This window comes from Adiantum capillus-veneris, chromosome 1 (genome assembly GCF_014529385.1).
Source record: "Adiantum capillus-veneris isolate H3 chromosome 1, ASM1452938v2, whole genome shotgun sequence".
Taxonomy (NCBI): Eukaryota; Viridiplantae; Streptophyta; class Polypodiopsida; order Polypodiales; family Pteridaceae; genus Adiantum; species Adiantum capillus-veneris.
Window position 1 is genome coordinate 145,700,721 of NC_140931.1, and position 18,023 is coordinate 145,718,743.

The following is an 18,023-nucleotide window of genomic DNA, read 5'->3' on the forward strand; positions in this document are numbered from 1 at the left end:
GCCAGCTGGCCGGACATCCCACTTACTACTATCCCATCTACTAACTTAACCATGTATACACTTATTATTTAATACAGCAGAATAAGGAGCTCCAACAGGATAACGTTGCTGTGTGCACTCCACCCAAAGCAAATCTCTCTCTCTCTCTCTCTCTCTCTCTCTCTCTCTCTCTCTCTCTCTCTCTCTCTCTCTCTCTCTCTCTCTCTCTCTCTCTCTCTCTCTCTCTCTCTCTCTCTCTCTCTCTCTCTGTGCTCTCGCACTTGCACTCGCACACGCTTCTCGGGACACCTTCAACTGGTATCAGAGTAGGGTTTGTGATTGCCGTTTTCACGTCCGTGTGCGCGCACTTTCAAAAGTGAAAACAGTATTCCGATTTCGGCATCGGCAACTTTAGCATTCCGAGAGCATTTCCAGCAGGTGTCCTGCTATTTTACCGCCCTTTCAAAGTTGTTTGTGCAGTTGAAAGCTTCATTAGAGGTACCATTCAGGAGTTGTATTTTTCAACTCCACTTTTGATACAACAGGTACAGGTACTGAACACAGGTGCAGGTTGTTCAAAGACTATTTGGGATGGTATATAGACGTTTTATGGCTATTATGTGCTATTGAGATGGTGTTTATGGGTTGATTAGGAGCACTTTTCGGCATTGACATTGTCTCGGGTTTTTCAGGCATCCATCTCCTCGGTTCTTGCATACATACAGGATATCCAGGTTTCTTACAGGTTGCAGTGTTTAGCATCATCATAGATCTCAGTGGGAGTATTTGATGCGGATATGCGTTATTTTGGCACTTTTGATAGTGCTTGATCTCTTTTGAGAGTGGTTTTACTCCCCACATGGATTTGTTTACTGCTTGCACATTTTGTTTGGTGCCTGTTTGTGCGCGTATACTGCACCCTGCAATATTGTTGACAGTGGATGTACGTTGAGTTGAGAAAACTACCATATGTACCTTTTCAGGATCCAATTTGGCTTGTTTCTGGCAGTCCCGAACGTTTCTGAGACTCGGTTCGGAGGCCCTTTCTGAGACTGGGCTGGTTTCTTGTCTGCATAACCTTTTGTGAGAGTCGATGGCCTGGGGTTTTCTTGAGATAGGGGATTCTCGAATGTTGAGATCCTTTCGGTGATACAGGTTGTTGGAGTACCCCTTTTCGTGGCCTCGCCATAGGACATGTACAGAGAGGTCTAGGTGCATTACGCCGTGTTGGCAGTCTTGGGTGAGCTTTTGACTTTTTATGCACAGTTAGTGGTTGATGCGGCTATCTTATGCTTTGAGAGCATTACTTTTGATGCGTCACTGATCTCTTGTGATACTTTTGGATTGAGATACTGTCAGTTTTTCTGGGGAAACTTTGTTGAATTTTTCCAGGATTTACAAGTTTTTATCACCATATTATCTTTAGCTTGCATCCATGTCAACAAGTGGTGAAAAGGATATTTACAATATCCGGAAATTTGATGGGACGAATTTTGCTATCTGGAAAGAGCAGATTCAAGATGTTCTTATACAAAAAGGCCAGTTGGATCCTATCATGGAGCGCCTAGAGGGCGAGTACACAGTTGAGTGAGAGAAATTTGATGCTAAGGCCAAATCTACCCTCCGTTTGCATTTGGCCAAATCTGTGTACTTTACTATAGTTGGAGAAAGGACTACTAGAGATGTATGGGATAAGTTGTGTTCGAGTTATGAGAACAAAAGTGCCACTAATAAGGTTTTCTTGATGAAGAAGCTATTTGACCTTTGTATGAAGGAAGAGGGAACTATTTCTACTCACATTAATGAGTTCAATATCATTTTTACTCAGTTGACCACTCACGGTTGGTCTTCGATAAGGAAATCAAATGCATATTCTTGCTATGCAGTTCACCTCTTCTTGGGATACGTTCTGTATTGCGATTAGCAACTCAGCACCTGGTACCGATCTAGTGTACAATGACGTCCTTGGGAGTCTGTTTACCGAGGAGATTCGAAAGAAATATCTCGAAGGTAAGAAGGATGGTGATGCGTACGTTCCTAGTGATAGACAGAAGGGTCGCACTCAAAGTCGTGCCAAAAGCAAGGAACGTGGGGGCACACAGTAAGTCTTGGAATTCTATGCGTAATGTCAAGTGCTATCACTACCATAAAAAAGGGCATGTGAAGAAGGATTGCAAGAAATTGCAGCAAAGCAAGAAGGATAAACAATTCGGTGAAACTTCTAAGTCTGATGATTCAAACAAGGGCAAAGCAAAGTTAGAGGAGATCAATGTGCTAGAGTCCTCAAATGCTCCTATCGTAGAGACTCTTCCAGCGGTTGTTATGCCACTTACCTCTGACGTATTGGTCTTCACAGTAGATCTACCTGTCGAGACTCTTGTTACAGAAAATGCGCAGTATGCACAGAATTGGATAGTAGATTCTGGTGCAAGTTTCCATGTGACACCACATAGAGAGTGGTTCTCTACTTATTCTCACTCTTGTGGAAAAGTGAGACTTGGTGATGCTTATGAACTAGACATTGAGGGTGTCAGAAACGTCAATTGCATCTAAGGAATGGCACGCACTTTACTTTATGTAATGTCAGACATGTGCCCAAGTTGACTAAAAGCTTAATTTCTATTGGTCAGCTTGATGATTTGGGCTACAACACCACATTTGGCAATGGTTCGTGGATAGTATGCAAAGGTAATCTTGTTGTACTCAGAGGACAGAAGCATGGTACTTTGTATTCCATGCATGTGTCAAATGTTGGTCATGATTACATATCTATAGCCAAGCTGCCGTCTACTGAGTTGTGGCATTGCCGTCTAGGTCATATTAGCCAAAAAGGTGTTAGGAAATAAGACGTAGCTAAATAGATAATTGAGTAGATTACTTAATGGAGAGAGACAGATTTACATACACGAGATTATAGAGTAGAGAGAGAGAGAGAGAGTACACACGATATACGTGGTTCACCGAATGTGGGCTACGTCCACACGGGAAAGCAGCCACTCAATGGCTTTAGTACTTCAAAACAAGAATTAATTTACAAAGGGATTATACCCTTAATGGAGCTCCCGCCTTGCTTCACTCTCACCACCTCACACTCACCTTGTTGCATCAACTTCACACTCTGAAATGTGTGTAGAAATGGCCTCCTTTTATAGGCCAAAAGGGCTGCCTTATCTCATGAGAGGCAGTCATGTGTAGCCGCCCTTATGTGAATAAGTCCAAATCAGACCCTCCAATCCGCCGAGGTGTGGCCACCCTTGTGTAGACAAAACCGCTTTTGAATTCGGCCACCGGTCACCGGCCATTGACTTCCGGCCAACCGACCGGTGGTTTTCGGACCACTTTCGGGCCACCATCCGGCCATAATATTCCGATGAAAAGGAATATTTCGGCGAGGGAAAAAAAGCCTCTGGGGCTTCCGCCCCCGAGGCCTCTGATTTTTGGCCGTGAAAATTTTGGTTTTCGGCGAGTTATTTTCCTTCACACACGATGGCTTCTCCTCATAATGAGGGCCTTACAAATGTGCGCTTTTACCAAAGAAAATTACAAGGGTAAATCAGGCTCCATACTTAACAATCTCCCACTTGGAGACTGATCTCCAAACCAAACCTGTGACTGCTTTCCATTCTGGCTTCTTATGCTTGAATGCCGATTGAAGATGAGCAAAAGCTCAACTTCTCCTTGTTGACCACCTTTAAACATGTCTGCAGGATTTTCACTTGTATGCACCTTTCCTAGCTTTAGCTGTCCCTTTTCCAAAAGAGTGCGTATGAAGTGATATCTCACCTCAATTTTCTTTGTCCTTGAATGAAAGGCTGAGTTCTTCGCAAGATGGATAGCGCTTTGGCTATCACTGTACAAGACACAATTGTCTTGTTTGAATCCAAGCTCTTCTAAGAATCTATAAAGCCACAGAATTTCTTTGCTTGCCTCCGTCATTGCTACATACTCTGCTTCCGTGGTAGAAAGTGAAACCACTTTTGTAGCTTTGAAGCCCAACTTACTGCTGTGCCTCCAACCGTGAACACATAGCCGGTAGTGCTCCTTCGAGTATCTTTGTCACCTGCCATATCTGCATCAGCATACCCTTCTAGAAAAATATCAGCTCCTCCAAAATACAAAGCATTTGTTGTTGTCCCTTTTAGATACCTAAGTATCCACTTCACAGATTGCCAATGCTCTTTACATGGGTTGTCCATGAACCTACTCACAACTCCCACTACATGTGCAATGTCTGGCCTTGTCCAGACCATAGCATACATTACAGAGCCTACCGCTGTAGCATATGGAACTTTAGACATATAGGCTACCTCCTCTTGTATCTTTGGACACATATCCTTCGTTAGTTTGAAGTGACCAACCAAAGGTGTAGAACTGGTTTTTCATTTTGCATTGCAAACCTTTCTAGTACCTTCTTGATGTAATCTTCTTGAGATAGCTTTATTGTCTTCTTCGTCATGTCCCTTGATATTTTCATACCAAATATCCTCTTTGCAGCACCTAAATCTTTCATTGAAAAAGATTTAGACAGCTCCTCGTTTAGGTCTTTGATGTCCTGCATGTTAGCACTTGCAATCAACATGTCATCAACATACAACATTAGGATGATGAATTTCCCATCTCTTAAATTCTTCGTGTAGACGCAGTGATCCGAGTTGCATCTTGTGAGTCCATGATCCAACATCCATCGATCAAACTTCAAGTACCATTGTCTTGATGCTTGCTTTAAACCATACAAGCTCTTCTTTAATCTGCAAACCATTTTTTCCTTACCTTTTACTTCATACCCCTTTGGTTGAAGCATGTAGATTTCCTCCTCTAAGTCACCGTGAGGGAATGCCGTATTTACATCCATTTGCTCGAGATTTAGATCATGAGTAGCCACAAGGCTTAAGACAAGCCTAATTGAGTTCATTTTTACAACAGGAGAAAATATTTCATTGAAGTCAATACCTTTCTTTTGAGAAAAACCTTTTACCACAAGCCTAGACTTGTACCTTTTCTTCCAACCTTCTTCTTCCTTCAGCTTGTACACCCATTTGTTTTGAAGTGCCCGCTTACCTTTAGGCAACTCAACCAACTCCCATGTTTGGTTGCGATGTAGTGAGTCCATCTCCACTTGCATGCTCTTCGTCCATTCTTCTTTGGATTCATGTTGCATAGCTTCTTCGTATGATTCCGGCTCTCCGGAATCTGAGATCAAGAGATGGTTGAAGGAAGGAACAAACCTTTCTGGAGGTCTACTTGCTCTTGTAGATCTTCGGGGAATAGGTTAAGGCTCCTCATTTGGTTGACGTTGTTGCACATTGTCACCGTTTACAGTCCTTGAGTCTTCACCGTCCTCAAGCTCCATGTACTCATCACCTGTTTCTTTTGTTTGTTTTCTTTCCAAGTAATCTTTGTACATATTTTGTTTGTTAAAATTACATCTCTACTCCTTAAGATTTTACCATCTTCAGGATTCCATAGGCGATACCCAAAGTCACCTTCTCCATAGCCAATGAAGAAACACTTTTTGGACTTTGCATTTAGCTTTGATCTTAGGCTTCTATCTATGTGCATGAAAGCCTCACACCCAAACACTTTGAGGAATGCATAATTCACCGGTTTACCTGTCCATGCCTCTTCTGGAACTCCCCCATCCAATGCCGTTGAGGGTGACCGATTGATTAAGTACACAGACGTACTTATAGCTTCCGCCCAAAGCTCAAGCGGTAGACCAGCATGTAGCCGCATGCTTCGTGCTCGCTCCATGATTGTCCTGTTCATCCTTTTCGAAATCCCATTTTGTTGAGGTGTCCTTGGGGTTGTCCTTTGCCTCCGAATTCCATTGCTAGCACAAAAGCTTTCAAAAGCTTGGCTGCAATATTCACCTGCAATTGTCGGATCTGAGGCATTTAACCTTGGTACCCGTTTCATTCTCCACAAAGGCTTTCCACCTTTGAAATTGAAAAATACATCGGACTTATTCTTTATGACATAAACCCATGATTTTCTAGTCGCATCGTCTATGAATGTTACATAGTACAATGAGCCACCAAGTGATGGTGTACTTGTAGGACCCCAAACATCAGAATGAACTCAAGTTTTTTATTTTTTCTTTCATTTCCTGATTTTTGAAATTTTACCCTCTTTTGTTTACCATAAACACAATCTTCACAGAACTCTAAGTCCACTTCTTTCAAACCTGGTAGAAGCTTCTTTGTTTGAAGGATTTGCATTCCTTTGGCACTCATATGCCCAAGTCGGTAGTGCCACACCGCACTGTCAACTTCTATAGTTGCTGCACAAGCTGAAGGTTGCGTGCTAACAGTACACAAGTAAAGGTACCGACTTTTTCTCCCTTGGCAACCACCAAAGATCCCTTTGAGATCCTCCACCGTTTGTTTCCGAATGCAATGTTGTGACCTTCATCGTCCAATTGTCCTGTAGAGATCAAATTTTTGCGAAGAGAAGGAACATGCCTAACATCTTTAAGCTTCCATTCATTTTCGTTAGTAGTTTGGCAGAAACTGTACCTTTGTCGACAATCTCACAAGCTTCATCATCTCCCAAGTATACATACCCAAAATTACCTTTGGTGTAGTCTTGGAAATGTTGCTTGTGTGGTGTCGCATGGAATGAATCCCTGGAATCTACTATCCAGGAATTAGACACATTGTCTAATGAGAGAATTAGAGCATCTTGCTCTACTTTACCTGCCACATTGGCCTTCGATGTTGGCTTGTTGTCTTGAGACTCTGTCTCCTTCTTCTTCTTGGACCAACAATCCTTCTTGACGTGGCCCTTCTTGTCGGAGTTCCAACATTCAAGAACTGACTCTGTGCGTGACTTACTCATCCTTGAGCGATCACGACCCTTTTGGTTTTTGAACCTTTCCTTAGGCCTTCCTCTTGTTTCCACTGATAGTGCAGCACTCGATGATTCTCCTGTGCTTCTCCTTCGTATTTCCTCGCTTAGGATAACACCCACAACATCATCAAACTTAAGAGTATTTGTGCCAGAATAGAAATAGAATTACTTACAGCCATCACAAGGCTGTCCCAACTATCCGGTAGGGATGATAGTATAAGGAGAGCTCGCACTTCGTCATTGAAATTTATTTTCACCGATCAAAGTTGACTTATGTTTGTGTTAAAGTCATTTAGGTGTTTTGCAACTGAACCATTCTCTGCCATCTTTAGATTTAACAAGCGCTTCGAAATACCTTATTGGATGTCGATGGTTTCTCGTAGAAGTCGTCAAGTGAATTCATCAAGTCCTCCGTGGTCTTCTTCTCCGAAACATTGAAGGCCACCGTTGACGCCAAGCTTAACCGGATTGTTCCCAGGGCCTTTTGATCAAGGACAATCCATGCTTCATCTGCCATCGTTGCGGGCTTCTTTGCAAGACTGCCTAGTGGCAAATAGAGGTCCTTCTGGTAGAGATAGTCTTCAATCTGCATCTTCCAATGTTGGTAGTTTTTGCCGTTGAACTTCTCAATATTGAGCTTCCCTTCCTCCACCATAACTCCCACTCAATTCAAGGAATCCTTTCCTTGAGATAATTTAGCTACGAGCAAACCTTGCTCTGATACCACTTGTTAGGAAATAAGACGTAGCTAAATAGATAATTGAGTAGATCACTTAATGGAGAGAGACAGATTTACATACACGAGATTATAGAGCTAGAGAGAGAGAGAGAGAGAGAGAGAGTACACACGATATACGTGGTTCACCCAATGTTGGCTACGTCCACGGGAAAGCAGCCACTCAATGTCTTTAGTACTTCAAAACAAGAAGTAGTTTACAAACGGATTATACCCTTAATGGAGCTACCACCTTGCTTCACTCTCACCACCTCACAGTCACCTTGTTGCATCAACTTCACACTATGAAATGTGTGTAGAAATGGCCCCCTTTTATAGGCCAAAAGGGCTGCCTTCTCTCATGAGAGGAAGCCATGTGTAGCCGCCCTTGTGTGAATAAGTCCAAATCGGACCCTCCAATCCGCCCATGTGTGGCCGCCCTTGTGTAGACAAATCCGCTTTTGAATTCGGTCACCGGCCATCGGCCATTGACTTCCGACCACCGGGGCCACCGGCCATTGACTATTGCCAACCGACCGGTCATTTTTCGACCACTTTCCGGCCACTGATTTTTGGCCGTGAAAATTTTTGTTTCCGCTGAGTGATTTTCCTTCACTCATGATGGCTTCTCCTGATAATGGGGGCCTTGCAAATGTGCGATTTTACCACAAAAAATTACAAGGGTAAATCAGGCTCTATACTTAGCAAAAGGAATGAGAACTCTGACTCGTTTTGGCTACTTACCTATCTCGTCTTATGTTGACTTTTCTGTTTGTGAGCAATGTATCTATGGCAAACAGACTAGGTCCGTGCACTTACCATTGCATCAAAAGCGAGCTGAACCTCTAGATTTAGTGCATAGTAATGTTTGTGGTCCTATGTAAACCAAATCTCTAGGGGGACATTCATAGATGACTCTACTCGAAAGGTGTGGGCATATCCTTTGAAACATAAGGATCAAGTTCTTCCTGTGTTCCAATTTTGTTTACCACTCGTTGAGAATCAGTCTGGAAAGAAACTCAAGAGGTTGCAGACTGACAACGGTGGAGAGTATGTCTCCAAGGAGTTTGACAATTTCTGTGCTAAAAGGGGGATTAAAAGGCAGTTTACTGCACCATACACACCAGCTCAGAATGGAGTTGCTGAGCGCATGAATCGTACGATTCAAGAAGGAGTCACAGCCATGCTTTCTAGGGAAAATCTCACACAAGGCTTTTGGGCAGAAGCCGTCTTGACCACAGTGCACATTATAAATCGTTTGCCTAGTTCGCCATTGAATTATGAGATTCCAGAAGAGTTATGGTCTAAACATAAGCCCCACTATGACCATCTGCGTGTTTTTGGTTGTGAAGCTTATGCTGATGTGTCTAAACAACTTCGCCAAAAAGTTAGAGACAAAGTCACACAAATGTATTTTCATTGGATATGGTGCAGATGGAGAGATAGGATATCGTTTCTAGCACCCGGAATCCCGTAGAGTCATCCGTAGTTCAGATGTGATCTTCAATGAGTCGAAGATGCATAAACAACCTATCAAGGGAATAGAGATTCGGAGAGTCACTTTTGAGGATGTTGCCTCAGAGACCGGTGAAATCAACTCAGCGGGCTAGTGATGTACCTTCCACTAGCACTGCTCCAGAGGGAGCGGATAGCAATGGTCAAGGAGTGAGACGGTCTACTAGAGTCTCTCGTCCACCTACGCGTTTCAAGCCAGGTCTTGATTACATCATGTTAATTGATTGTGGTGAGCAAAGCTGCTACCAAGAAGCCATGATGACGGATGATGTGGTGAAGTGGGAGCAGGCTATGGAATCTGAGTATAACTCGATTCTGGCTAATGACACATGGGACTTGGTAGAATTGCCAAATGATGCAAAAGCTTTACCTTGAAAATGGGTTTACAAGAAGAAATTTACCTCAGGTGATCCAAATCCAAAGTACAAGGCTAGACTTGTAGCCAAAGGGTTCAAATAGCAAAAGGGAGTTGATTTTGATGAAATCTTCTCTCCTGTGGTCAAGATGACAATGCTTAGAACCGTACTTGGTCTTGTAGTGATTGAGGACATGGAACTTGTCCAAATGGATGTGAAGACAACATTTCTTCACGGGGATCTCGATGAGGATGTTTACATGCAGCAGCCTGAAGGGTTTGTTCAAGAGAACGCATCTCGTGAGGAGCTAGTATGTAAGCTCAAAAAGGCACTTTATGGCTTAAAGCACGGTTCAAGGCAGTGGTATCGTAAATTTGATGCATGTACGAGGGCTCAAGGATATAAAAGTAGCGAAGAGGATCACTGCTTGTACACAAGAAAGCTAGATGATGGCTCGATGATCATTCTAGTTTTGTATGTTGATGACATGCTTATAGCTGGGAAATCCATTGCGAAAATTGCCAACATGAAGAAAACACTTAGCAATAATTTTGCAATGAAAGATTTGGGGGATGCTACACACTTTCTTGGCATGGGAATCAGAAGAGATCGCAAATCTTGAGTTATCTCAGGAAACATACATTGAGAAAGGTTTGCAGCGTTTCATATATGCAGGGGGGGAAAGCATTGAGTACCCCAATGCAGGCATTCTTGAAACTCAGCAAGGAAGATGCACCCAAATATGATGCTGAACGAGCTGAAATTACTAAGGTACCATATTCTTCGGCAGTGGGCAGTCTCATGTATGCTATGGTGGCCACAAGACAGACATTGCTTTTGCAGTGGGAGTAGTGAGCCGATATATGGCAAATCCTAGCACCAAGCATTGGGAAGCAGCGAAGCACATTCTTAGGTACCTCAAAGGTACGGTCGGCAGGTGTTTACGCTTCAAGAACAGTGATGCATCCATCGTGGGTTATGCAGATGCAGACTATGCGGGTTGTGTCAATAATAGAAGATCAACATCTGGCTACGTCTTCAGATTTGTGCTGGAGCAGCAATATCTTGGAGGTCATGTCTTCAAGATTGTACGCCATCTTCCACTACGGAAGCAGAGTACGTTGCATTGTCGGATGCAAGTAAAGAGGCTGTATGGTTATCTCGCTTGGTCAAAAATCTTGGCTATATTGTGATAGTCAGAGTGCTCTTGCATTGGCAAGGAATCCTGTGTTTCACTCCAAATCGAAACACATTGAAGTCAGGTATCATCTCGTGAGAGATTTCTTGGGCAACGAGCTCATTGATTTGGTCAAGGTACACACGGATGACAACCCAGCAGATGCTTTGACAAAAGGCCTAGCTTTGGAGCGGTTTACACATTGCAGTGAGTTGATGGGTATAGTTTGAAGCCACTCGATTGCTTCACGGTTGTACATACCAGGTCAGTTGGGCTGCGTTGGCCTGCAAGTGGGAGTTTGTTGGGCTCCAGGCCAACAAGCCGGACATCCCACTTACTACTAACCCATCTACTAACTTAACCATGTATACACTTATTCTTTAATACAACAGATAAGGAGCTGCAACAAGATAACTTTGATGTGCGCTCCACCCAAAGCAAGTCTCTCTCTCTCTCTCTCTCTCTCTCTCTCTCTCTCTCTCTCTCTCTCTCTCTCTCTCTCTCTCTCTCTCTCTCTCTCTCTCTCTCTCTCTCTCTCTCTCTCTCTCTCTCTTGATCTCGCACTTGCACTCCCACACGCTTCCCGTGGAACCTTCAATGATTACTCTAGGCATGCATGGGTATTTCTGCTTAAAGCAAAGTCCAAAGTTTTTATGTGCTTCAAACAATTTCTGGCTATGGCTGAAAATGTCTCGAAATGTACTATGGGCACCCTCCGTTCTGATGAGGGGGGGAGTATATGTCTTAGGAATTCAATGCATTTCTAGCTGGTTGGGATAAAACACCAATGTACAGTGCCTTATACACCTCAACAAAATGGTGTTGTTGAGAGGAAAAACATGTCACTTACGGAAATGGCGCGATGTATGGTCAAAAGTCAAGCTTTGCCGCATTATTTTGTCTTGAGGCCATCATTTGTACCACTTATGTACTAAAAAGGTGTCCTACGAAAGCTTTGCAGTCTAGTACTCCATATGAAGCATGGCATGATAGAAAGCCTTTTATTGAGCACATGCACGTTTTTGGTTGTTTGGCATATGCTTTGGTACCACAAACACAGTGCAGAAAATTGGATGATAAGGCTATCAAATGTATTTATGTTGGTTATAGTGCTGAAAGCAAAGGTTACAGGTTGTATCATTCGCAAACAGAACGTATTCTGGTTTCACGGGATGTAGTGTTTGTGGAAGATTATGTTCAACCCTTGCTATCATGTACTAGAGACAGTAATGTAAGATCACATGACATTTATGACACTTTGTTGCCTCTTTTCAGTGGTGGAAATATGAATGTAAGTTCCAATGAGGCAAATGTACAACCTATGGGGGTTTCTAAAAATGTTACAGATTACTGATGCAGATGTACATGATGTACTTGATGAGGAAAGGGCTGAAAATGAGCAAGCTAGAGGTATCCCAAATGGCTCGTGCACACTTTGCGTGACAGTAATTTGGATGCACCTTTGTCTAGTCGTACTCGTTCAGGCTCTCACCATGCATCTTATGCATCAAATTGTTATGCTTTGGCTATGTCTAGCTTACATGATGTTGAGGAGCTTCTGTCTTTTGATGAAGCACAGAATTCAATAAATTGGATGGCTGCCATGCGATCAGAATATGATGCACTTATAGAAAATGACACATGTACTTTATGTGATTTGCCTCCTGGAAAAAAGGCCATTGGTACAAAGTGGGTTTACAAGTTGAAATGCAAGACGTATGACTACTGTGCGTTTTCTATGTGCATTGGCAGCTCATTTTTGTTGGGATGTACATCAATCAGACATTGTTATTGCTTTCTTAATGGTGACATATTTGAGGAAGTTTATGTAACGCCTCGCGGTCTTGTCAAGAAAGGACAAGAGGACAAAGTGTGAAAATGTAACAAGGATTTGTATGGGTTGAAGCAATCCCCTTGTGCTTTGTATGAAAAATCTCACACTAATTTGGTCAAACAAGGATTACATAACAATCCAACAGAAAGCACATTGTATGTAAAGCGTGAGGGTGATGTACTTCTCATTGTGGTTCTTTATGTAGATGATTCTCTGATCACTGGACCAAATGAGAGACATATGGCTAAAGTTAAGGCTGATTTGAATGCTACTTGCAAGATGAAAGATTTGGGGTTGTTGCATCATTATTTGGGCATACAGTTTAAGCAGTGTGATGGTGGTATTGCCTTGTGTCAGAAAAGTTACATAGAAACAGGTTTGAAGTTGAGTCTACAGGTTTGACGTTGAGTCTACATGATGCTGGCTATCCTGCTGATGTCACTCTTTACATAACTATTATTGGCTGGCTCATTTATGTATGCAACACGAGGCTATATATTTTGTTTGGAGTCTCATAGGTCAGCAGATTTATGCATAGCCCATGTCTAAGCATTGGCACACTGTCAAGAGTACTTTTTGCTACCGTAGTGGCACTTTACATCTTGGCTTGTTTCATCCAAGGGGAGATCATTGCTGCCAGATTTACATGCTTTTTCGGACTCAGATTGGGCTGGTTGTTTTGACACGCGAGTGTCCACAAGTGGTTTTTGCTTCATGCTTGGAAGTTCATGTATATCATGGTTGAGCAAGAAGCAACCTACTGTGGCCACTTCGAGTTGTCAGTTGAGTACAGGGCTGTCTTCACAGCTATGGTTGAGTGTGTATGGCTCAGATGCCTTATGGATTATTTGGGTGTTGGATAGGACACTGCCAACACTATCTACAGTGACAGTCAGAGCGCATTGGCAGTTGCAAGGAACCTAGTTATTCATGCTCGCATCAGTCTAGGGCTATCTATCTTTCCATTGCACACCAAGTAACACACTCTCTATTGTGTTCCTTGAGCTTCCTTCATCTTCTCCAAGCTGTGTGTGTTCACTGCAACCCTAATTCCAACAGTTATATACGAGGGTACTGAACGATGAACCCCCGAGTGGGCTCTCATTTTTTGGTATTGAGGATTGTACGGCGGGCTTGAAAATTTGGCCACTCAACGAAGCAGGAGATCTTCAAGGTATCAAGCCAAAAATGATTAAATGGACGGGAAATTTGTCACATAATTGGATGTGTGATATGTTCAACCTTGCACTTCAACATGGTATGCCTTGTAATTGGAGTGTTAAGTGGGTCAAGCCTTTGCATAAAGGAGGGGATATAAAGAATGTAAATAACTAATAGATTATAATGATTGGGTCTCTTATAGCAAAAAAATTTGGATGCAGAATGGAGATAAAATTGAGTGATTGGACTTAAAGGATGGCAAGCAAGCAAAAGGACAATTGGGTTTCTGTCAATATCATAGCACCATTGACCATCTTGTCACTCATAGTGTTCTCATGGAGGAAAGTTGGTTAAAAGGCAAGCAATTGTATTGTTTCTTTTTAGACTTCAAGAAAGCCTTTGATATGATTCCACGTAACCATTTTTGGAGAAGAATAAGAGGAATTTTAGATTTTTTTGCAAGAACTATTGGGATTAACCAAGGATGTCCATTGTCACCAACCCTCTTTGGTCTAGTCGTTTTGGAACAACAATGATACACTTGAAGTTGTTGAGTGTCGGACGGGTTTCTAACCTCACTCCTAGCTTATTGCAGACATAGCGAGAACCACGAACATAATTGTCAATCCATGGGACGCAGCTGACTCGACTAGTACATAGAGGCTACAAGAGGTTGTCAATATCTTAGAAAACAAAAAACAACTTGCATCTAACTCAAGCTACACTCAAATGATCCAAATCACCAAAATCTAGTCACTAATTAGCAAACAAATCATAACCGTATAAGACCTAAGCACACATGCTTATGGTTTCAAATCTCACTTTAGGTCAAGTGCAAAAATCACGATTATTAACATCAATGAGTTTTTGACCTAGCTGTTTTCAACCCAGAATGCATCTAAATGCTTAGCAATGATGTCCCAATACCCCGCCTATACTTATTTTAAGATTTTCTAGCTTAAATTCCTACTTATGATGAAATTAGACCGCTGGTCAAGGACGCCAAACGATATGGATTACCATGAGTTGTTTACGTCAATGTGTAGAGCTCTTACCTGTGGTTGCAACGCTGGAGACGACACTGCAATGTGACAACGGGAGGGAGTAGGAAGCGCGAGAAGGAGAGAAGTGAGCGCCTTTAGCTTACGCTGTGTTCTATTATACAAAAACTTGCAAAATATGTACAGAAATTGGCTTTTATACCTTAGGAAGGTTTCTTTGGTCAAAACTGATAATATGGGAGCTCTAACTAAAGATAGGTTGATACAATCAGGAAGCTTGTAGCCCCGGCTCATCAATTACACTGTTTATCTGGAACATAGGAGTTACAACATTCTCGATTTATCAAAATAATAAGTGTTTTACAATAAAGCTCCGAGAAATGTTATCCAAGTTAGCTTGCTGCCAACATTTCCCCCCCTCCCCGACTTTGTCGTCCCTTGATACAGCTTCATTGGCTGAAGTAGTATTCGGATTGACGGCTGGCAAGGCGGTCTTTAAGCGCATGTAGGGTTTTTTCATATGTGATTCGTCTTTCTTTGTTAGGGACTTGCAAAAACTTGCATGGTGACTCTATTTTTAAGTTCAATGGTTGAATAGCCAACAAACCTTGATGTGAGGTTGCTGATCGCTGGCCCAAATATCTTTGTCTGCCATTTGAAGAATCTTGTATAGAATGTCTCTTCAAATGCCAACATACTGCTTGATGGCTGAAACATACATCTGGCACAGAAGCCGTAGAGGACTTCATCTGAAGGTTGTCCACTCAAATCGTAGCATAGACCTTTGTTGCCTTCTAGAAAAGACATCCATGGTCCACCGACTTGTTCAAGCTCATGAAATGTTTGAATGCATGTAAGCAGCATTCTGCAGATTTTACAAAGCATTGCACATGAGAGGTCAAGGAGGCTCTTGAAGAAGTTCATGGCACCCGTTAGGGTTTTCACCATGTATTCTTCTGTTGTTGGTCCCTACTGTGGAGTTGGTAGTCTTGGGTAATTTAGCCATCTTGGCCTCTTCTTCTCAATGCATCATGTGCCTACCATATCCTTACCCTTGGTACATGACAGAATGTAGGGTCCTTCTGTATGGCTACAGGTGCTCTTGTGAACAGAATTAGGTCTCTAGAGCTCTTGTTTAACCAGTCCTTCTCCATTTGGGGTGGATATCATCTGAGCCTTCTGCCTGATATCCTTGTAAAGTCTTTCCTAACCTGCATTAGCTCCACCTTTATTGATGTGTAGGGCAGTGATTGCTGATGCCATTGAGCACTAATTTGGTTGGGAGTGAGTTGAGTTACATTTATTGAGTGGAGAACTCTCAACTCCCAGTCCATTGCTGCTTTCCATTCAACATTTGCTTCTTGGACAATCTGCTCTTTCAGTGCATCTTCCTCAACTTTAGAAAACTGGACCACTGGCATTTGCTCGACTTTAGTGATTGGTACTTGAAACTCTAATTCTCTTGCTAGCCATTCTGATGAATGTGTATCCATATTAGCAAAAGAGACTAATGGTAAATCTATGGTTGGCTATTCAGAGGTTCCTGCCTCCTCCTGAGTTTCTGTATGTTCCTCTCTTAGCAGCAACTGATTGGCTCTCTATTTCCTTGAGAAATCGCTCTTCTCGTTGTACCCGCATCAATGCAAGGTCTCATCTTTGTGTTTGTTCTAGCTTTAGCTCAAGTTCAAGGTCTTTGTTCCTCTTTTCTAAAGTCTTATAGACTTCATATGTTCCCTTGATTGAGGCTACAAGGGGGTTTCTCTTATCTATCTTAGAAATGCCGCTTGATCATTGATTCATTGCTCGGAGTACTGCAATGAGGTATCAGCTACATCTAGCTACACTTGGATCTTTTTTACTGACAAAGTAGTGGTTAAAAGTTCATTGGTTACTTCTGTCAATTGTTGATCTTTGCTTTTGCATGCATCAAATAACTTTGTCATGAACTCTCCCAGCTCTTCCATTTCTTTCAGATGTTTCTCCCTGGAAATCTCGTGTTGTTCAGCTTCATTTTTCAGCTCTTTAATGTGCCTTTGAAGATCTTCAATGATATTCATTCTGTCATCTAGCTTTCCTTGTAGAGCATCAATGACTTGTTCCAGCTCTTTAGCCTTGGCACTTCGTCTAAGTGCTGTTGTTCTCATCTTGTCTGTCACATCAGTTGCATTTGCTTTGCATAGTCATTTACCTGCATGATGACTTCATCATTGGTTTCCCAGTCTTCAAGTTCTACTTGGGGTTGTTTAGAAGTTTTTGTCGTTTTGGTTTGTGGCTCGTTTGTTGGTGCAGTGATTTCTGCTTGTGGTCATGGAGGTGGTTCTACTGCTTCTTCTTGAGGCTTTGCAGGTGTTATCGCTTCTTCTTCTTGAGGCTTCATGGATGCCTCAACTATTTCTCCTTGAGCTGTTGTAGAGGAAGGTCCTACTTCCACTGTTTTAGCTTCCTTGGGTTGTTCGAAACTAGCTTCTTCCTGTTGCTCAGGTTTTTTATCCTTTGCTGTGTTGCCTTCATTAGATTTATCTGTTGGTGAAGGCCTTGGACTTGGCATGGGCTGATCTTCTTGTTCCGTAGTTGGTTAAGAGGGTCTTGGAGACATCTCTCCTTGATTAGGATGTGACTTCCTTTGTTGTGCAGCTTCCGCTTGTCTTTCCTGCTCAACCGCTTCTTCCGTTGCTTTTCTTTGAGCTTCTAGAGCTTCTTTAATCTTCAAAGCTTTAGCTTCCACATACATCCGCTCAAGTAAATCTTTGGGATCCTCTTATTGGAAGTAGAGTTACAGGAAAACACACACAGCTTGGAGAAGACAAAGGAAGCTCAAGGCACACAGCAGAGAGTATATTAATTAGTGTGCAATGGAAAGATAGATAGCCCTAGATTGATGGGCGTATATACAATGGACGAGGGAAAAAATGCCCCGGCGGTCCTAGTGTGTTCACACACATCACTACCACTATGGTAACAAATCCCCCCTGGAGTGATGTAGTGAACGGGAGCTGGCACATGGATAAAGGGAAGTGCCATGCCCTGAGGACATGATCAGCCACAAAGGGGAGTAAGTCCAAAGCTTTACAGAAAGCTTCAAGCTTCTCACGAGACAATGCCTTTGTGAAAAGATCTACAAGTTTGTCATGTGTTCGCACATAAGCCAAGCTGATCACTCTTGCTGAGAGTCTTTCCCTGACATAGTGGTAATGCACCTCAATGTGCTTTGTGCGAGCATGAAAAACTGGGTTCCTCGCAACTACCAATGCGCTCTGACTGTCAGTGTAGATAGTGTTGGCAATGTCCTGTCCAACACCCAAATCAGCCATAAGGCATCTGAGCCATACACACTCAACCGTAGCTGTGAATACTGCCCTGTACTCAGCCTCACAACTAGAAGTGGCCACAGTAGGTAGCTTCTTGCTCGACCATTATATACATGAACTACCAAGCA